At 45.2% G+C, this 22,133-nt stretch overlaps 1 protein-coding gene across 1 annotated transcript in view; it reads right to left on the bottom strand.

Annotated features, from left to right (window-relative positions):
- Positions 1-15,666, bottom strand: part of SLC35E2B (solute carrier family 35 member E2B) — a 41,460-nt gene extending 25,794 nt beyond the window's left edge. The window contains exons 1-2 of the mRNA XM_004384330.2: positions 14,689-15,666; positions 11,512-11,647 (exon numbers count right to left, since the gene is read on the bottom strand). The gene's annotated coding sequence lies outside the window, so the exon portion shown is untranslated. The remainder of the gene's footprint in view (positions 1-11,511; positions 11,648-14,688) is intronic.
- Between the last annotated feature and the right edge of the window lie 6,467 nt (positions 15,667-22,133).

Here is a 22,133-nt window from a genome sequence, read left to right as displayed (position 1 = left end):
GATGACTAAGACATTAGGATACTGGCAAAAGTTGACACAGTCTGTAGACTAGTTAATATAGTTGAATCAATGTTAATTTCCTGGTTTACACAATTGTACAAAGATTATATAAGATGTTAGCATTCGGGGTAGCCAGGAAAAGGGTTCACAGACAGATTTTTGCAACTCTTCTACAGTCTAAAAGTATCAAAAAGGTTTGAAAAATTTTTTTAATTAAAAAAAAACTTGGTTGATGGGTTAAACAGAAAAGACAGAGCTTTTTAAAGAGTTAATGTGCCAAAAAGGGCAAATAATCCAATTTAAAAATGGGCAAAGGATATGAACAGACACTTCACCAAAGAACACATTCAGGCTGCTAACAAACATATGAAGAAATGCTCATGATCCTCAGCAATTATGCAAATCAAAACTACAATGAGATACCATCTTACCCTGACATTACTGACACTAATTTAAAAAAAAAAACAGAAAATAACAAATGTTGGCGAGGTTGTGGGGAGATTGGAACACTTATACACTGCTGGTGGGCATGTAAAATGGTACAACCACTGGAAAATGGTACGGTGCATCCTCAAAAAGCTAGAAATAAAAATACCATATGATCCAGCAATCCCACTCCTAGGTATATACCCTAAAGAAATAAGAACCAAGACACAAATAGACATATGCACACCGACGTTCATTGCAGCATTATTCACAGTAGCAAAAGGGTGGAAGCAATCTGAGTGCCCATCAATAGATAAATGGATTAACGAATTGTGGTACATACACACAATGGAATACTATGCAACAATAAAGAATAATGACGAATCTGCAAAACATCTCATAACATGGATGAATTTTGAGTGAAATAAGTCAATGCTGAGTGAAATAAGTCAATTGCAAGAGGACGTACATTGTATGAGCCTGCTATTATAAAGTAATAATAAAAGGTTTACACACAGAAAAAAAATTTTTTTTGATGGTTACCAGGGATGGGGGGGTGGGGCAAGAGAGGTAAAATTACCAAATAGATAGTAGACATGTGTTAATATCGGTGAAGGGAAAGGCAATATATAATATGGGATAAGTCAGTACAACAAGACCAAGGCAAGAGAGGACATTGAGAGGAACGCAAGAATAAAGGACAACTACGGTAACTACTGTAGCATAGACAATCCTGCAACAATATGATTAACAAACAATAATTTCTGAATGGATACATAGATGGAAAGATATGTCAAGAGGTGAGGGAGGGTGTAAGGAAGCACATCCACCAGCTGAAACATGTTTGGTGGTGGAAATTTCTAAATACGTGACTGTAGGTGCTCCTTACATATTAATATAGACAATAGGGCACACAAGTGGCACAGTCAGGGAAACCTCTAAGACATCACTAAACACTTTGTGGGATGAAGTTCCTAGGCTCAAAGGCAAAGGACCATAGACTCAGGGGACATCCATGTCAACTGGCACAACATAGTTCTTAAAGACAATGTTCTACATCCTACTTTGGTGAGTAGCATCTGGGGTCTTAAAAGCTTGTGAGCGGCCATCTAAGATACAACTATTTGCCTCTTCCAGTCAGGAGCAACGGAGAGTGAAAAAAACCAAAGACTCAAGACAGCAATTAGTCCGAAGGACTGATGGACGACATGAACCACAGCCTACACAACCCCGAGACTAGAAGAAATAGATGGTGCCCAGCTACCACTACCAACTGCTCTGACTGGGATTACAACAGAGGGTCCCAGACAGAGCAGGAGAAAAATGCAGAACAAAAGATCAAATTCCCAAAAAAAGACCAGACTGACTGGTCTAACAGAGAATGCAGGAACCCTCAAGGCCATTGTCCTAAGATACCCTGTAACCTGGAAATGAAGCCATTCCTAGAGACCACCTTCCAGTCAAACAATTGAAAAACCCATAAAATAAACAATAACACCCAAGAGGAACAGGCTTCTTAGAACAATCAATTATAAGAGATCAAAAGGGCAATCTTGGCCCAAAGGCAAAGATAAGAAGGCAGGAAGGGGCAGAAAATCAGGATGAAAGGAAACAGGGAAGTCAGGGAGGAAATACGGAGAATGCTGACACATTGTGGGGAATGAAGCCAAGGCCATGAAACACTTTATATACAAACTATGAGTGGGAATCTAATTTGCTCTATAAACTTTCATCCAATGCACTATATATACATACATACATGTGTGTGTATATATATATATATATGTAGTAAATGCATTTGAAAAGAATTCTGAAGAAATGACCCAGAACACTATGCAGAAAGACATGGAACCAAAAATACTAAAGAAACATTTTATGGATTGAATTGTGTCCACAAAACTGTGTGTCAACTTGGCTAGGCCATGATTCTCAGTATAGGGTGGTTGTCTACTATTTTGTGATCTGATGTGATTAACCCATGTATTGTAAATCCTATGATAATGCGAATGAGGCAGGACTCAATCTACAGGATTAGGTTGTATCTTGAGTCAATCTCTTGAAATATAAAAGAGAGAACTGAGCAGAGAGGAGAGGGGCCTCATACTACCAAAGAAGAAATGCCAGGAGCAGAGTGGGTCCTTTGGACCCGGGGCCCCTGCACTGAGAATCTCCTAGAGCAAGGGGAGATTGATGACAAGGACCTTCCCCAAGAACCGATAGAGAGAGAGAAAGCCTTCCCTGGGAGCTGGCACTCCAAATTCAGACTTCTAGCCTCCTACACTGTGAGAGAATAAATTTCTGTTTGCTAAAGCCATACATTTGTGGTATTTCTGTTACAGTAGCACTAAATAACTAAGACATTAACCAAGATATAGAAAAAATAATAATAAAAGTTCCAGAAGGAAAAAACAGATCATGAAGAAGAGGGACTATTTAAAGAGCTCAAGTGTGCAAATTTTTGAGAACTGATTAAAAATACGGTTCCCGAAATCAAAACGTATCCTAAGTAGAATAAATAAAGAGAAATCCATATGAAGACATATCGTGATGAAACTACTGAACACCAAAAACAGGGACGATCTTAATGCATCTAGACAGCGCAGATCACTCACAAGGCAGCAACATTAAAATTACATTTGTACAAAAAGAAATCTTAGAAGGATACACCCGAGTCTAATGAGATTGTTTAGTTAAAGGAAGTGGGTGGGAGTGGTATGAAGGAGAGAAGGGATGGGGAAGAGGGCAGTTATTCTCAAATGCACCTTTGGAAACAGTTCTGACTTCTGGAACCATGTTAATGTTTCACATACTTAAAAAAAAAAAGAAAAGAAAAGAATTAAATCAGTCAGGCTAGAAAAAAAATGTAAAATGGAATACAAATAGAAACATATAAACTAAACCATAAATCAAATGAACAACATAGCCACACTGAAGGGAAAAGAAAAAGAACTAACCCAAGTAATTTCTGAAGGTAGTATTTAGAATATCCACCCTCAGATTAAATACAAAAAGAACTCTAAAAGGATACTGAACCCTAAGTAGTAGGCATCTTTTTTGCTGAGGCATGATTTAGCAAACCTAAGTTTACTTTCTGTGTACACTAGGATTGAGTAAAAAAGTAAATATAGTGTAGAAATGGGAGCCAGATTTCTGATAGTCATTGAAGGAAGTTACTACCTTTACCGAAACAGAAATGAGGAAGAGTATAAACCCTGAGGTGTTGGACTGGAATGAAAGTGTCAGGTGTCAGACTCATAGATTTTAGCAGATTGACAAACAGATAGACAGATAGATGGAGGACAGATGAAGGTATCTACTTACACATATGTACACAATACATATCTGTATCTATTTCTACATCTGTTTCACAGCTCTGTCTGTTGAAAGGACCTAAATGCAACGACATTCACTCTCCACTAAAATGAACCGGGCTTCTTGGAGAAATGGCTGATCCCAGGGCCAGGGCAGGGAAAGTACAAGAGGAGCCTTGCACATCTAGTCGGCCCAGAAAGAAAGTAACTGCTCAAAGAATGATGGAGGCATGTCAGAAAGCCACAGAGTCAAGCATGAAGGCACACCCTCTAGCCAAATCCAGGGACAATTTGAGAGATAAAGTAAATAATGGTAGTAAAGGGTTATAACTACTGAACAAAAATAAGAATCCATGAGTCTGCTCTGATAAATACATGGGGAAAGAAGAGAAAGTTCTTCCATATAGTAGAAAATCAACTAATAAATGTAAAAGGAAAGACACATTAGAAAACCACTGTGCAAACCAGTCCAGTGGGACTAAGACCACCCACTTCTGAGGCCAAATTGGTGGTGGATAACAAATCCCACTCCACATGCTAACTGTGTCCTATAGAAATCTCTTCTCTGTTCAATTCAGACTCCAACTGCCCACACATCCCTTTTCTCTCATACCTAGCCACCTGGGGGTAGGTCAGCAGGTACTCGCTACAAGCTCAGGAGTCCCCATGACTAACCCCACTTCAGACCAGCAAGCCCCCACTATTCCTTTGGTCCTATAATTGGCTGGAATGACTCACAGAGCTCACAGGAAACACCATATCTGTGATAACAGCTTTAGTGTAACAAAAAAGGATACAAACAAAGAGGTACATAGGGCAAGGGCTGGGAGGGGCTCCAGCACACAGCTTCCATGTCCCAAGGGGATGTGATACTGTCTTAGACATCTAGTGCTGCTATAACAGAAATACAAGTGGATGACTTTAACAAAGAGAAATTTATTCTTTCACACTCTAGTAGGCTAGAAGTCCAAATTCAGGGCGTCAGCTCCAGGCGAAGGCTTTCTTTCTTTGTCACCTCTGGAGGAAGGTCCTTGTCATCAATCTTCTCTGGGTCTAGGAGCTTCTCCACGCGGGAACCTCAGGTCCAAAGGACACGCTCTGCTCCTGGCACTGCTTTATTGGTGGTATAAGTTCCCGCTGTCTCTCTGCTCGCTTCTCTCTTTTATATCTCAAAAGAGCCTGGCTTAAGATACAGCCTAATCTTGTAGACCTCAGCAATATAACTGCCACTAATCCATCTCATTAACATCATAGTGATAGGATTTACAACACAGGAAAATCACATCAGATGACAAAATGGAGGAAAATCACACAATACTGGGAATCATGGCCCAGCCCAATTAATACACTTATTTTTGGGGGACACAATTCAATCCATGACAGATACCCTCCCAAGAGAAGATGTTCACTCTTACCAACCAGAAAGCTCCATCTGAGCCTCAGCACTCAGGGCTTTCATTGACCTCACCACTGGCCATGATAAATTAAATCATGCCTCAGGAGGCATCCCTCAGCTTTGGGCCCCCAGATTGTTCCTCTTGGTCTGGTCAGCCTCCATTCATTAGCCTCAGGTGTAGTATAGCTCTCAGGAACCCAGAACAAAAGGCCAAATTGCTTTCTGCATCTCACAACCACATTAGGCAATCATCATGGTAATTAATAACTTACCCAGGCAAGAATCATCAATATCCACTGAAAGTAATTGGTAAAAGTTTAGAAATAACAGCATATTTAGTCTCATAGGATATCCCCATGAGCTATGTATTAATTACAAAGGGAAAACTATGGAAGTAAAAAGGGTGAAAAATAACTAATGCTTTCTTTCTTTCTTTCTTTTTAACTAATGCTTTCTTGAAGGAGAAGAACCAGGAGGAGGAAGACAAAGGGGGGGTGGGCTGGAGACTTGTCCTATCAAGACATCAGATTTTAGGTCAATGTAACATATTGGCGCAGAGATACAGAATACTGAGCCCAGGAAATAGTCTGTGCATACACAGAATTTTGATGTAAGACAGAGGTGGTAATAAGGATTATTGAAGAAGGAAGGGCCATTTAATATAGGATATTAGGACCACTGTTATTCATACTGGGGGAAAAAATGGATCCCTATCTAACATCAGGAAGGAGCCCTGGTAGCACAGGGGTTAAGCCCTCAGCTGCTAACCAAAAGGTCAGCAGTTTGAACCCACTAGGCTCTCTGAGGGAGATGTGGCAGAAAATTAAAACAAGTCCATGAGAGCCAAAGTACAACTCTCGGTACGTTGCTGTTGTTAGGTGCCATCAAATCAGATTCAACTCACAGTGACCCTATACCATGGAACGAAACACTGCCCCATCCTGCGCCATCCTCACAATCATTGCTATATTTGAGCCCATTGTTGCAGCCACTGTGTCAATCCCTCTCATCGAGGGCATATCCCACTTGAATTTAGAGACCATCCCAAGAATTAGATTTGACTGAACACTGATGACCGAAGATGTCAAGGACATCACATATGAAGAAAGCAAAAACCCATTGTTGTCGTGTTGATTCTGACTCATAGCAACCCTATAGGACAGAGTAGAGCTGCTCCATAGGTTTGCAAGGAGCTATTGGGGGATTTGAATTGCCGACCTTTTGGTTAGCAGCCACGCTCTTAATCACTACACCACCAGGGCTCGGAAGAAAGCAAAAGGTCATTAAAAAGACAGGAAAGAACAAAAGGATCAAAATGGATGTCAGAAGAGACTCAAACTTGCTCTTGAATGTCAAGCAGCTAAAGCAAATGAAGAAATGATGAAGTAAAAGAGCTGAACAGAAGATTTCAAAGGGTGGCTCAATAAGACAAAGTATTATAACGAAATGTGCAAAGACCTGGAGTTAGAAAACCAAACGGGAAGAACATGCTAAGCATTTCTCAAGCTGAAAGAACTGAAGAAAAAATTCAAGCACTGAGTTGCAGTATTGAAGAATTTGAGCCCTGGTGGTGCAGTGATTAAGAGCTTGGCTGCTAACCAAAAGGTTGGCAGTTTGAATCCACCAGCCACTCCTTGGAAACACTATGCGGCAGTTCTAATCTGTCCTACAGGGTCACTACAAGTCAGAATCGACTCGGCAACAGGTTTGGTTTTTTGTTTTTGTTTTTTTAATAGGCAAAATATTGAACTACACAGGAAGCATCAAAAGAAGATGGAAGGAAGACACAGTCACTATACCAAAAAGAATTGGTGGGTGTCTTAGTCATCTAGTGCTGCTACAACAGAAATGCCACAAGTGGATGGCTTTAACAAAGAGAAATTTATTCCTTACAGTAAAGTAGGCTAGAAGTCCAAATTCAGGGTGTCATCTCCAGGGGAAGGCTTTCTCTCTCTCTCGGCCTTCTCATCAGTGTTCCCCTGGACTAGGAGCTTCTCAGCGCAGGTACCCCGGCGCAAAGGACGTGCTCTGCTCCTGGCACTGCTTTCTTGATGGTATGAGGTCCCCCTGTCTCTCTGCTCACTTCTGTATTTTATATCTCAAGAGATTGCCTCAGGACACAATCCAATCTTGTAGATTGAGTCCTGCCTCACTAACACAACTCATTAACATCATAGAGGCAGCATTTACAACACATAGGAAAATCACACAGTACAAGGAATCATGGCCCAGCCAAATTGACACACACATTTTCTGGGGGACATAACTCAATCCATGACACTGGGCATTCAATCATTTCAGGAGGCAGCATATGATCAAGAATTGATGGTACTGAAGAAAGAAGCTCAAGCTGGACTGAAGGCATTGGCAAAAAATAAGGCTCTAGGAACTGACAGAATACCAACTGAAATGTTTCGACAAATGGATGCAGCACTGGAAGTGCTCACTCGTCTACGCCAAGAAATTTGGAAGGCAGCTATCTGGCCAATCGACTGGAAGAGATCCATATATGTGCCCATTCCAAAAAAAGGTGATCCAACAGAATGTGGAAATTGTCAAACAATGTCATCAATATCCCATGCAAGCAAAATTATGCTAAAGATAATTTAAAAAATGGTTGCAGCAGTACATCGACAGGGAACTGCCAGAAATTCAAGCTGGATTCAGAAGAGGATGGGGAACAAGGGATATCATTGCTGATGTCTGATGACTCTTACTGAAAGCAGAGAATACCAGAAAGAGATTTACCTGTGTTTTGGTGACTATGCAAAAGAATTCAATTGTGTTGTTGTTGTTAGGTGCTGTTGAGCCGGTTCCGACTCATAGCGACCCTATGTACAACAGACCAAAACACTGCCTGGTCCTGCGTCATCCTCACAATTGCTGTTATGCTTGAGCCCACTGTTGCAGCCGCTGTGGCAATCTATCTCATCAAGGGTCTTCCTCTTTTTGGCTGACCCTCTACTTTACCAAGCATGATGTCCTTCTCTAAGGACTAGTCCCTCCTGACAACATGTCCAAAGTACATGAGATGAAGTCTTGCCATTCTTGCTTCTAAGGAGTATTCTGGCTGTACTTCTTCCAAGAAAGAGTTGTTCATTGTCCTGGAAGTCCACGGTATATTTAATATTCCTCGCCAACACCATAATTCGAAGGTATCAATTCTTCTATGGTCTTCTTTATTCACTGTCCAGCATTCACATAAGCATATGAGGTGACTGAAAACACCACGGCTTGGGTCAGGCGCACTTTAGTCCTTAAAGTGATATCTTTGCTTTTTAACACTTTAAAGAGGTCTTTTGCAGCAGATTTGCCCAATGAATTTGTCATTTGATTTCTTGACTGCTGCTTCTATGGGCACTGATTGTGGATCCAAGTAAAAAGAAACCCTTGACAACTTCAATCTTTTCTCTGTTTATCATGATGTTGCTTATTGGTCCAGTCGTAAGGATTTTTGTTTTATGTTCAGGGGTAATCCATACTGAAGGCCGTAGTGTTTGATCGTCATCAGTAAGTGCCTCAAGTCCTCTTCACTCTCAACAAGGAAGGCTGTGTCATCTGCATATCGCAGGTTGTTAATGAGCCTTCCTCCAATCCTGATGCCATGTTCTTCTTCATAGCCCAGCTTCTATGATTATTTGCTAAATATACAGATTGAATAAGTATGGTGAAAGGATACAACCCTGCCGCACACCTTTCCTGATTTTAAACTACACGGCATCCCCTTGTTCTGTTGAAGGACTGTCTCTTGTATGGATCATAACAAATTATGGATAACATTGTGAAGAATGGGAATTCCAGAACACTTAATTATGCTCATGTGGAACCTGTACATAGACCAAGAGGATGGCAAGACTTCATCTCACATACTTTGGACATGTTATCAGGAGGAATCAGTCCCTAGAGAAGAACACCATGCTTAATAAAGTAGAGGGTCAGTGAAAAAGAAGAAGACCCTCAATGAGATGGATTGACACAGTGGCTGCAACAATGGGTTCAAACACAGCAATGCTTGTGAGGATGGTGCAGGACTGGGCAGTGTTTCGTTCTATTGTACGTAGGGCCGCTATGAACTAGAAGCAACTCAATGGCACCTAACAACAACATCTCTCATCATTTCAAAAATTAACACCAGACAGATAATAATAATTTCATATGTAGTCCCCGGGTAGTGCAAACGGTGAATGCACTCAGCTGCTAACTGAAAGGTTAGAGGGTTCAAGTCTACCCAGAGGCACCTTGGAAGAAAGGTCTGGCAATCTACTTCTGAAAAATCAGCCATTAAAAATCCTATGGAGCACAGTTCTATTCTGACATACATAGGCTTGCCACAAGTTGAAATCGACTCTATGGCAACTGGAACTGGAAGCATTTATATAGCACTTACTGTAAGCTAGGCTGTGTTCTAACTCACCATTCACGTATGTTAACTCATGCAATCCTCATAACAACCCTTTGAGAAAGGTACTATTATTATCCACATGAGACACAGAGGTGAAGAAATGGCTTCACAGTGGCAGGGTTCAAAATGGAGCCAAGGCAGCCTGGCTCCAAAGTTGGTGTTCTTAAATCACTGTGAAAAATTTATATGTGTCAAACTTTGTGTTTAGGAAAACAACATGAGAATATCTTTCTGACCCTGGGGTAGGAACAAATATCTTAAATCCAACGCAAAAAGCATTACCCATAAAAGAAAATATGCATAAAAGTGGCTAAACGAACTACAGTAAGGACTTTTGTTTCATCAAAATATACCATAAAGAAAGTAAAAACACAAGCCACAAACTGGGAGAAGATATTTGCAACATGACAAAGAATTAAGATCCAGATATGTAAAGAATTCCTACAAATCAATAAGAAATACGGGCAAAAACACATTTCACAAGAAAGGATTTCTAAATGGCCAATAAATATAAGAAAAGGTACCATATTAGTTATGTGTGGCCGCACAAATCACTCCACAACTAGCAGCTTAAAATAACACACATTTATTATCTCACAGTTTCTATGGCTCAGGACTCTGACAGCAGCTTTGCTGGGCCCCTGTGACTCAGAATCTCTCATGAGGTTTCAGTCAAGATGGTGGTCAGGGCTACAATCTTATGTGACGACTGGGGCCAGAGGATTCACTTGTAAACTCACTGGAGATTGTTGACAGGATTCAGTTTATCGATGCCTGTTGGTGGAAGGCCTGCCCCAGGCCCTTGCCATGTGGGCCCCTTCATAGGGCAGCTCACAACATGGTAGTTGGCTTTCATTTTAGAGCAAGCTAGCCAAGAGCAAGAGAGAATACCCAAGAGGGAAGCCGAGTTTTTTTGTGACCTAATATCAGAAGTGAATTCCATCACTTTTGCTGGAAGGCATTCATTAGAAGTGAGTTCCATTGCAGAGCCATTGAAGCCAAGATGAACCCTGAAACTGTCACCCTGAGATAACCTTTAAACCTTAAACTAAAAATATCTCCTGAAGTCTTCTTTAAACCAAATAATCCCATTGGCTTCAAGTCAATTCCAATTCATAGCAACCCTATAGAACAGAGTAGAACTGCCCCATAAGGTTTCTAAGCAGCAGCTAGTGGATTCAAACTGCTGACCTTTTGGTTAGCAGTCAGGCTCTTAACCACTGCACCATCAGGGCTTCATACTGGGACCAAGAGGAACTCAAATATTGCTACTGGGAGTGTAGGCTGGTACGGTACTTTGGAAAATAATTTGGCATTATCTTGAAAGGTGAACATCTGTATCCCTAACAATCCAGGAATTCCATCCTAGGCATGTCCCCTAGAGAAAGTTCCTCATGTGTGCACCACAAGACAAGGGCAGGGATGCTCATAGTGGAACTGCTCGTCACAGCAACAACTGGGGACACTCGACTGTCTATAGACAGAATGAGCCCATACATCATGGCATTTTCATGCGGTGCAACATTAGACAGCAGGAAAAATGAACAACCCACCAAAAAACCAAACCAGTTGTGACCTATGTGTGTCAGAGTAAAACCTGTGCTCCACACAGTTTTCAATAGCTCATTTTTCAGAAGTAGATCACCACATCTTTCTTCCGAGGCGCCTCTGGGTAGACTCAACCCTCCAATCTTTCGGTAGCAGCTGAGTGCATTAACTGTTGCACCACCCAGGGATGAATAACCCACAGCAACACACAAATAACTGAACACCACACAGGTCATCTCAATGTGGATGATGGCTGATCAAATGAGATCCACGTTTACCACCACAAAGAACATGGAGCTCAAGTCTCAGACAGACCACCTACTCTATGACACAGTGGAAACACTCAGAGCCGGGCTCAGCAACAAAGGACACGAGAGCTGGGAGGATGCCGGGAGGTAAGGTGGTCTCGCCCCAAGGACAGAGAATACCTGACTCGCCAAGGTCACCGGCCCGGCCTGGGTCTCTGATGCCTTCCCCGCCTCTGGCCCAGTGTGTCTCCATGGACTCTTCTTCTTCCTCAGCCCACGTGGTTCAGGTCGCTTTCAGAGAGAAGCAGTTCTGGTCCTGCAAAGGACTGGGGGTCAGTGGCCATCATCCAGCAATGACCAATAGCCTTTATGAGTCAAAGGCAGCCCTGACCCCAGTCTGCCGAGAAATGGGAAGGAACAGGCTGAACCTGGCCTGTGTTGGGCACTGGCTAACCAGCCCCCAGGGCCCCAGTGATAAAGTCTGAATCATCTTTTCCCTCTCAGATGATAATGCACACAGCCTGGAGAAAACAAGTAACACCAAACAGAAACTTCTCCCTCTCAGCTTGGGAGGTGGCTCTAAACCTTCCTACCTCAGACCCCTCTTCTGAATACTGTGTGTGCAGGATTAAAACGAAACCAACTGTACTGAAATGTGGTTATTAAAACATTACAAAGCGAGATAAGTCAGTCACAAAGGGACCAAACACTGTATGATCTCGCTTATATGAAATAAGCAAATATAGAGAAACTAAAGGGAGGGGACGGCGGGGGGAGTTTTTGCTTACAGAGCATTAATGGTAGTGGAAAGGATGGCAAGAATGTTGGGGGAAAAAACATTTCAAGAACCAAATCCATCGCATCTTTATTACGTATATGCGCTGCACTGAATAACAAGGTCTACCTGTGGGCCCACTCCATACCAAAAGTTTATAGTGATGTGCTCAAGGCAAGGTAGGACAATACCTGCAATTTATCATAACAACAAAGCCACAGGTACTGCTAATACCACCGCGGTTTATTGTTGCCTAAACTCATCAAGGAAGAAAATCTCAACTAGAACTTCAGTGAAAATAAAGATGCCGTTTTTTTTCCCCTACCCAATTTCCCAGACCCCTAAATTCTGGGATGCCTGGACTCGAGGTTAAGAATCCCTGTTCTGGAACAAACAACTCATGATGTTTTCAAACACCTCCTGAGGAAGTCTAAATTGGTTCAAATTACCAACAGATCATTTTGGACAAAATGTATCAGAAGTCTACAAGCTTCATATACTGTAATTCAGAAATTCCACTACTGGGAATTTATCCCCCAGGGAAGTAACCAAACAAATGTGTACAATTGTTTGTTCAAGGATGTTCAAGCAGCTTTGTTTTTAGAACTGAAACACTGGAAACCATCCAAGTGCCCAACAATAACAAATTTGTAATAAGCTGTGGGACAGTCACATACTGGGCCGCTGTGCACTTGCTCAGGGCGACACACTGTACTCCTACAGTTTTAACAAAAATATGTTTGCTATAGATTAAGTAAGAGTGGGTGAGAAGGTACTTTACATAAAATGTCCCAATTTAGAAAGTATAAAAGTTTCAGAAAAATATACACTGAGTTAGTACCTGAATTCAGCTCTGGGGCATGGAATTTCAGATTCATTAAAAAACTTTTTTTTTTTCCACATTGAAAATGGATTACTTTAATGTAAAACTTTTCTATTCTCTCTCTAATGTCCCTTTTATGCTATATAATACTGTTTCATTCTGCTTTAAAATGTTTGCAAGTTTTAAATATTTTTGATAAAGTACTTTTACATTATTTTTTAAAACTTTTAAAAATTTTTTTAAAAAGCCACTGAACAAAGACTCTGCCTCTAAATAGAAGCTTGTTTTCTTGTATAGCAGTGGTAGCAACCTGTTCCAAGGCCCCAAGCGTGAGAATTACGGTGAACCACGTGAATGCCCAAAAGGCCCCATGAACCCATGTAAAGAAGAAATCGCTGGGCTGTTTATAAACAAAGTTGCAGCATCGGCCTGAGTCACTGGACATCAGGTACGAAAGGCAGTGCCTGGGCCAAGGAGATAATTTCTGCTCTAAAACCCAGCAAAAAGCTCTGCCGCGTGACGCCGAGGGCCACCCAGCCATCGGGCTCCAGAGTTGGGAAGAAACGTCGTTACCTGGTCCTTTTGGGGAGGTGCACCTAACTGTAACCCCTACTCTCACCTGTCCAGATGTTAAAGACAAGGCCGTCCGGTTCCTTCCACGCACCCTGCACCAAGGAGACCCTCGACCTCCCCGGAACCTGCCTCCTGGGACCACGCCCCTCCCCGCCCCTGTGGCCGGGTCCCCTTTCCTGCCCCCTCAGACCCCTTAAGCTCCCCCTGCGCCCCTTCCTCCCTCCCCCCGCCAGCCCAGTCCTGCCTGCGAGTTCTCGCGCCCCGGAAGGGCTGGGCCCCCGCCCTTAGAAGAGGCAGAGGAGAGAGGACGGCCCAGAAGGGGGCGCCGAGTGGGAAGGAGGGGGCGCCGCTGTCCAGGAGGCCACGCGGGGCCGGAGCGCGGCGCGCGGCAGGGAGGACTGGCTGGAGTGAGCCGGCCGCCGGCGGGGAGGGGTTGGGGCCAGGGACCAGGTGGCGAGGAAAGGGCTGGCCGGAGACGTGCGGCCGGCCCTGCAAGCGACCCCGCGGTGGCCGCTCCTCCGCCAGGGCCGAGGCCGCGTTTCCGAGCAGGACGGGCCCCTCCAGGTGGCCGGAGCTCGAGGGGGCCCGACGCAGCTGCCCGGAGCGGCGACCTCGGGCCGCACAGCCGGGCCCGGGGCGCGGCTGCGGGGTCCCGGCGCTGCGGAGCGGGGGCTAAATCTGTGACCAGGTGACTGCAGTGAATGAAACCGGGTAACAGCGAAAGAGGGGCGGTCCGACTCGAGCTCCTCGGAGGAAGTGACACATGAATGAGAGGGAGCGAGGGGACCGCTGGCGATCAGGGAGGGGTCCCAGACCCGGACGCCGCGAGGGAGGGGGCCGGGGGCGGGGGTGGGACCGGCCAGCGCGGCTAGCAAGGCGGGTGGGCTCAGTCCCGAGAGCGCGGGACGCCCATGTCATCTGTGTGTTAATTCAGCATCTTTCCCAACTACCCGGCCACCCTTGGAGAAGCGGCCCCGATACTTCCAATCACGATGCATGCTCCCAACCAGAGAGGGGAAGACGGCGGGCTGGGGGCCTCCTGGCGGCACAGAGCAGCCCCCCGCGCCCTCGGGCCGGCCTCTGCCTCCGGCCGCCGGATACTACATCATCCTCAGAGGAAGACGCGCCCGAAACCAGAGACTTCCGCGCCGAGGCCCGTACCTCCCAGAATATCAAAAAATGGTACCCTGGCTCTCGATGTGTGCAACCGTAGTACTGTGGCTGCGTGACTATGGTCGTCGTGTTGTGGAGCAGTGACGTCCCCACCGGGGGCTGCAAAGGGCAGGAAAGGGCGCTGCGGGCCCTGGGATGCCAGGGGACGCGGAAGCGACCTGCCCAGGACCCTCCTGAGGCCGTGCGAGCGTTTCACTGACAGAGGGATAGAAGCGACGCCCTTCTGCAGCCTGGAGTCGCAGCTAACACCACCGCGCGGCCCCTCCACCCACCGATCGGACCGAGGCCGTGGAACGACAGCACGTGCGGAGGTCTCCGTGCGCATCCGGGGGGCGCAGCGGACGCCCGGGGCCTCGGCCTGCGGGCATCGGATGGCAGGTGCGCTGGCCGCTCGCCCTGGGGTCGAGAGCCCACCCCGGGGGCTCTGCGTCGGCGGCAAGGGTCACTCTCGAGACGCTCCGGCAGCTCCAGCGCTGGGAGCCGATTTTGGGCCAGTCTCCTAGCCCCAGGCCGGCCCCTCCCCAACCGATGGGCCTTGGTGGATGGGCCAAATGAGTTTGGAAAGGGCCTTGCCGGGCGAGATCTTGATAAGAACTCGCCTCGCGGCTGGCGCGGAGCCGCCTGGACAAAGGGGTGCCCAGGCCAAACACTCTGCAAGGGGCGGTGCGCTGCCTTAAGGGCGCGCGCCATTTAAGGTGGTCTGCGGCTCAGCCGGTGGAAAAGGCCGCCTGGCAGTCTCCAGGGCTGGGCAGACGCTGGCGGAAACCGAAAACGGTCTGGGCTACCACATAGAAAGAACCGGTACTGCTCCTCCCTGGGACTGGGGGAGCCGCCAACATGGAAGCCGGCTCCAACCCAGGCCTCCGAAGAGCAGCGGGGGCCCCGGGAGTCTCCCCTCCAGAGGAGCTCGGCAGGTGATTTTGGCGCCTTCTAAAATGGATTAACATGGCTGACTTGTGCTGTCTCTGGGCTACAAGGAGAGGGTTACGTAGTTAAAACAGATCATGGAAGGGTCCAAAACAGACCACTTTGTCATTTCCCCATCCAAAAAACTTAAGCAGCTGAGCTTTCTCGAGATGGGGAGGAGGAAACAGTTGGAAGGGGTCCACAGGGGTCCTGAGAGCTGGTCTGCAAGAGGGAGCTCCCCTAGCTGAGTGCCAGCGACCTGGACCAAGGGCCGAGCACTTGGCACAGTTCCTGGTACCGAGGGCATCCACAAATACACAGGGCACCATCCAGAAATGGAGTAGATGGGAGAGAGGTGTGTAAGGGCACTCCAAAATATGGGGTGATTGTCGTAACTAAAATGGCTAATTTCAGACCTAAATTAAGCTCCATTTTAAATTAAACGGCAGGCTAACTGAAGTCTCTGCCTCTACTGTTCTGAAGAGACCGTTCAGGTTTTTATAAAAGTTTAACTGCTCCTAACACAAAAGAGGTAAGGGTCAGAATGTTTTTTAGCTTGTACTAAGAATTGTTTGTTAAAATATATGTCAAGAATGTTCACACAGCTTTTCCTAGGGGAAAATACTTTAGTCAACATGAGGTTAGAAAATAGAATTGATAATGTTAAGATGAAGCCCTGCGATTGTCTCTTAACTCTGTAACCAAGATGAAGTAAAAGCCAATTAACCAAGTCTTAATCTTACTATCTCAAACTAGACTTTATTCACTCTGTTGCTATAAGTCAGAATTGACTCAATGGCAACAGGTTTGGTTGACCGTCACCCCGTTTCTATTGACTTTTTGTAAAATCTGTAATTAAGGTAGAAATATAGCTTCTTTCTTTAAGAGGAAAAAGCAAACATGCAGAAGGATGACTCGGTTGTTCCCTGGGATGTTAACTAGTAGACTTGCTGATTTTAAAAAGAATGTCTTGGTCAAACATATTCCGGGAAGTTAAAGAGATAAATGTAAAGTTAGAGATTGATGTAAAGAAAGGTTGTAGTTTAACAACTTCCTTTTAACTTTTTTTTCCTCTTCTTTCTGAAACCCCATGGCCTGTGAGCATTCTTTGTTTGCTCCATCTGATAAAAACTTCACTGTTTCCTCCAATTGGGACACTTCACTATCCCGCCTGGATACTTGTGTCTCCCAGTTGCACGAAACTTTTTATCCTTCAATAAAACTCTTTATTTTTTATTTCTGACAAAGTGTAAGTCTAGTGTTTTGCCATGACAGAGATGAGATGTGGAGAATGGTGTGCCGCGTACTATGCGGGCCCTAGGAATGGAGCGGAGCACAGGGTGGCCTGGCCGCTGCTTGGACACCACTACTGCGCAGACGGCCTGGAAGGAGCTTGTAAACCAAATGAGCGGGATTCTGATCCTGTGTGGGATAGGGAGCCTAGGCTTCCTTGGGGGGCGGGCTTAGGCTTCCATGGGAGAGCATTTACGCTCACACAGGCGGGATGAATCAGAAGCGAGGCGTTATAGGGGGCCAAGCAACATAGAGAGGTGACGCCCCAGGCCAGATACAGAAGGACCCAGGATTTTGCCCAGGGGAGGATGAGTGGGGCGCCGGAGTTCACCTCGTCACTGCCCACCGTCACGGGACTGGGTCACCAGCCCCCAAATCTGTGCGAGAAAGCGGACCCGAGGTGTCTGATCTGAGCACCTGGTAGGGTTCGTGACACGTAGGAGCCCCGGGAACCTGGCATTTCGGTGCCTCCCCGCGGGACCCGGTGTCAGCAGTTGAGCAACGGCGCTGCTCTTCCTGGAAACCGCGGGCAGGCGGAAGCGCTGACTGCAGGATGGACCGCCAAGCAGAAGTGACCCTCACAAACCCGGCCTGTGCAACTTCCCCCGGCCGGCGCTGGGAGGCGGGCAGTCCCGGCCGTCGAGGGGCGAGCCGGAAGTGACGAGGCGGAAGCCGTCGGCGCGAGCCTTGGCCCCCGTTGACGCTGTGAGTTTGGAGCCCCGGGAGTCTCCGCAGTAGCATCGCCCGCTATCGCAGGGCCCTGGGGGGTAGTGCCGCAGGGTTCCCCGCGGCCGCCCTTTTGTCGCACCCAACGCCGTACCACCGCAGCCCAGGAGGAGACGGGACGGAAGCAGCGGGCTGGCCCGGCTTGTATTCCCCAGGGCCGCTGCCCGAGTTTCCGTTTCAGGGGCGGAAAATCCACTTCACATAGGCCTGGTTTGAAAAAGAAAAACGAACAGAACACATTGGTTTATGCACTGACACGGGCCCAGCACTAGAAGGAGCTCTGGCGTAGCTGGATCAGCCTGAGACCCATCGCCCTGCCAGTCGCCCAATAGTCCCGCAGGGGTGGTCCCGCGCAGACGCTCGAGGCTCGTCCTTGTCCCAGTTACATCCCTAGGGATAAGCTCTCAGGAGGAGTGAAGAAATTACGGGCCAAAGGGTTTTTTTTTTTAAGATTACTTTTAAAGTTTGTTCAATTTTCACTTGTTTTTCTTTACGTTGTCTTAAATCAACTTTTTCGGAACTATTGGGCAGGTGGTATGGGCTTCCTTCCTCCGTCCCACCTCCGCAAGGTGCCAGCTCTGCGCCTGCCTGTAGGTGACCTTGAGACCTGTGACCCTGTTCCCTTCAGGCACTTTTGCATGGGAGCGGGGTGGAAGGAGGGGCAGGGAGGGTCAGCGAGTGCCGCTCTGCAGCCCTGGGAGCTAGTCAGGAGCTGAAGCCTGAAAATAGAAAATACAAAAAGAATGCTGCAAAAGTTTAAATACACACCTCAGTGTAATCCAATGTCATCTCCATCATGGCTAAATTCATTTTTCATGAGCATTTCATAAATCTGAAAGCAGTTTGCATATTAGGCTTTTCGTAGGTTGCACAAAACCCCAGATGCCCAGGCAGTTGTGGCCACCTCTTGGTCAGCAAGTTAGCTGTGGTCAGCAAGTTGGTTGCAGCCAATTAATTTCAAAGCAAATTTGTAAAAAATCCTACATTTCATGTGGGACATGGGTACATTTTAACAAATTTGAAATAATGTCCTGCCAGGCAGCCCCCTCCTCTCACCAAAAAGGACAGTACCCCCTCCCCCTGCAAAGCTGCCCTCTGGGCAGTGCTGCCGACACTACCAACCGCTGAAGCCAACCATTTGAAAGTGCACAATTCAGTGACGCTTAGTACATTCACATTGTTGTGCTACTACAAAATATTTCAAAATATTTCCATCACTCCCACCACCTCTCTCTAGTTTCAAAATATTGCCATCACTCCAAAGTAAAATTCCTTACCCATTAAGCAGTTTCTCCCCATCTCCGCCACCCCCAGTCTCTGGCAACCACCAATGTGTGTATTCTGTCTCTGGATTTGTCTATTCTGCGTATTTTATATAATGGAATCATATAATATGTGGTCTTTTAAGTCTGACTTTTTCACTCAGCATAACGCTTTAAAGGTTCATCCATGTTGTAGCATGAATCATTTTTATGGGAGCATAATATTTTGTATAGATATACTACATTTTGTTTATCCATTCATCTGTTGATGGACGTTTGGGCTGTTTCCATCTTTTGACTATTGAGAATAGTTACTGCTATCAACATTGGTGTACAGGTATCTGTTTGAATCCCTGTTTTCAATTCATTTGGGTGTATACCTAGGGGTGGAATTACTGAGTGGTATGGATTTAATTGTATCCCCCAAAAAATATGTGTTGTAAATCTTAACCCCTATATCTGTGGTTATAATCCCATTTAGGAAGGGATTTTCTTATGTTAATAAGGCAGTATTAGTGTGGGGTCCCCCATGCGTCTGTCAGTTTGTCATACTGTGGGGGCTTGCGTGTTGGCTATGAAGCTGTCACCGGTATTCAAATACAAGTGAGTCACCAACGGCAGACAGGTTTCAGATGAACTTCCAGACTCAGACAAAACTAGGAAGAAGGACCTGGTGGTCTACTTTAAAAAGAATTAACCAGTGAAACCTTATGAATAGCAGCGGAATATTGTCTGATACAGTGTTGGAAGACAAGCCCCCTAGCTTGGAAGGCACTCAAAAGACTACTGGGAAAGAGCTGCCTCCTCAAAGTAGAGTCGACCTTAATGACGGGGATGGAATCAAGCTTCCAGGATCTTCATTTGCTGATGTGGCATGACTCAAGATGAGAAAAAACAGCTGCAAACATCCATTAATAACGGGAACATGGAATTATGAAGTATGAATCCAGGAAAATTGGAAATCGTCAAAAATGAAATGGAACACATAAACATCAATATCCTAGGCATCAGTGAGGGGAAATGGACTGGTATTGGCCATTTTGAATTGGACAATAATATAGTCTACTATGCCAGGAATGACAACTTGAAGAGGAATAGCATTGCATTCATCATCAAAAAGAACATTTCAAGATCTATCCTGAAGTACAACCCTGTCAGTGATAGGATAATATCCATACCCCTACAAGGAAGACCAGTTAAAACTACTATTATTCAAATTTACCCACCAACCACTAAGGCCAAAGATGAAGAAATTGAAGATTTTTACCAACTTCTGAAGTCTGAAATTGAAAAAACATGCAATCAGGATGCATTGATAATTACTGGTGATTGGAATGCGAAATTTGGAAACAAAGAAGGATCAGTAGTTGGAAAATATGGCCTCGGTGATGCAAACGATGCGGGAGATCACATGATAGAATTTTGCAAGACCGACGACTTCTTCATTGCAAACACCGTTTTTCAATAACATAAATGGTAACTATACACATGGACATCGCCAGATGGAATACACAGGAATCAAATAGACTACATCTGTGGGAAAGAGAAGATGGAGAATCTCAACATCATCAGTCAGAACAGGGCCAGGGGCCAACAGTGGAACAGACCATCAGTTGCTCATGTGCAAGTTCAGGTTGAAGCTGAAGAAAATTAGAACAGGTCCATGAGAACCAAACTACAACCTTGAGTATATCCCACCTGAATTTAGAGACCATCTCAAGAATAGATTTGACTTGCTGAACACTGACTGAAGACCAGATAAGTTGTGTAATGACATCTGTCTTAGTTATCTAGTGCTGCTATAACAGAAATACCACAAGTGGATGGCTTTAACAAAGAGAAGTTTATTTCTTCACAGTAAGGTAGGCTGAAAGTCCAAATTCAGGGCGTCAGCTCCAGGGGAAGGCTTTTTCTCTCTGTCGGCCTTCTCATCAGTGTTCCCCCGGACTAAGAGCTTCTCGGCGCAGGGACCCCGGTCCAAAGGACACGCTCTGCTCCTGGCATTGCTTTCTTGATGGTATGAGCTCCTCAACTCTCTGCTTGCTTCCCTTTCCTTTTATCTCTTGTGAGATAAAAGGTGGTGCAGGCCACACCCCAGGGAAACTCCCTTTACATTGGATCAGGGATGTGACCTGGGTAAAGGTGGTGTTACAATCCCATCCTAATCCTCTTTAACATAAAATTACAATCACAAAATGGAGGCCAATGACACAATTCTGGGAATCATGGCCCAGCCAAATCGATACACACATTTTTGGGGGACATAATTCAAACTATGACAACATCATACATGATGAAAGCAAAAGGTCATTAAACAGAGAGAAAAGACCAAAATAGATGTCAGAAGAGACTCTGAAACTTGCTCTTGAACGTCGAGTATCTAAAGCAAATGGAAGAAACGATGCAGTAAAAGAGCTGAACAGAAGATTTCAAAGGGTGGCTCCAGAAGACAAAGTATTATAATAACAGGTGCGAAAACCTGGAGTTAGAAAAACGAAAGGGAAGAACACGCTCAGCATTTCTCAAGCTGAAAGAACTGAGGAAAAAATTCAAGCCTCAGGTTGCACTATTGAAGGATTCTATGGAGAAAATATTAAGTGATGCAGGAAGCATCAAAAGAAGGTGGAAGGAATACACAGAATCACCGTACCAAAAAGAATTGGTTTGACATGCAACCATTTCAGGAGGTAGCATATGATCAGAAACCAATGGTACTGAAGGAAGAAGTCCAAGCTGCACTGAAGGCATTGGTGAAAAACAAGGCTTCAGAAATTGACAGAATACTAATTGAGATGTTCCAACAAACGGATGCAGCACTGGAGGTGCTCACTCATCTATGTCAAGAAATTTGGAAGAGAGCTACGTGGCCTACCTACTGGAAGAGATCAATATTTATGCCTATTCCCAAGAAAGGTGATCCAACTGAATGCGAAAATTATTGAAAAATATCATTAATATCACATACAAGTAGAATTTTGCTGAAGATCATTCAAAAGCTGGTGCAGCAGAAATTCAAGCCAGATTCAGAAGAGGACGAGGAACCAGGGATATCATTGCTGATGTCAGATGGATCTTGGCTGAAAGCAGAGAATACCAGGAAGATGTTTACCTGTGTTTTATTGACAATGCAAGGCATTCGACTGTGTGGATCATGACAAATTATGGATAACGTTGCGAAGAATGGGAATTCCAGAACACTTAATTGTGCTCATGAGGAACCTGTACACAGATCAAGAGGCAGTCGTTCGAACAGAACAAGGGGATACTGCGT

Source organism: Trichechus manatus, unplaced genomic scaffold (assembly GCF_000243295.1).
Source record: "Trichechus manatus latirostris isolate Lorelei unplaced genomic scaffold, TriManLat1.0 scaffold00122, whole genome shotgun sequence".
Taxonomy (NCBI): Eukaryota; Metazoa; Chordata; class Mammalia; order Sirenia; family Trichechidae; genus Trichechus; species Trichechus manatus.
The sequence above is the reverse complement of the archived record's forward strand: the minus strand, read 5'-3'. Positions and strand labels throughout refer to the sequence as shown.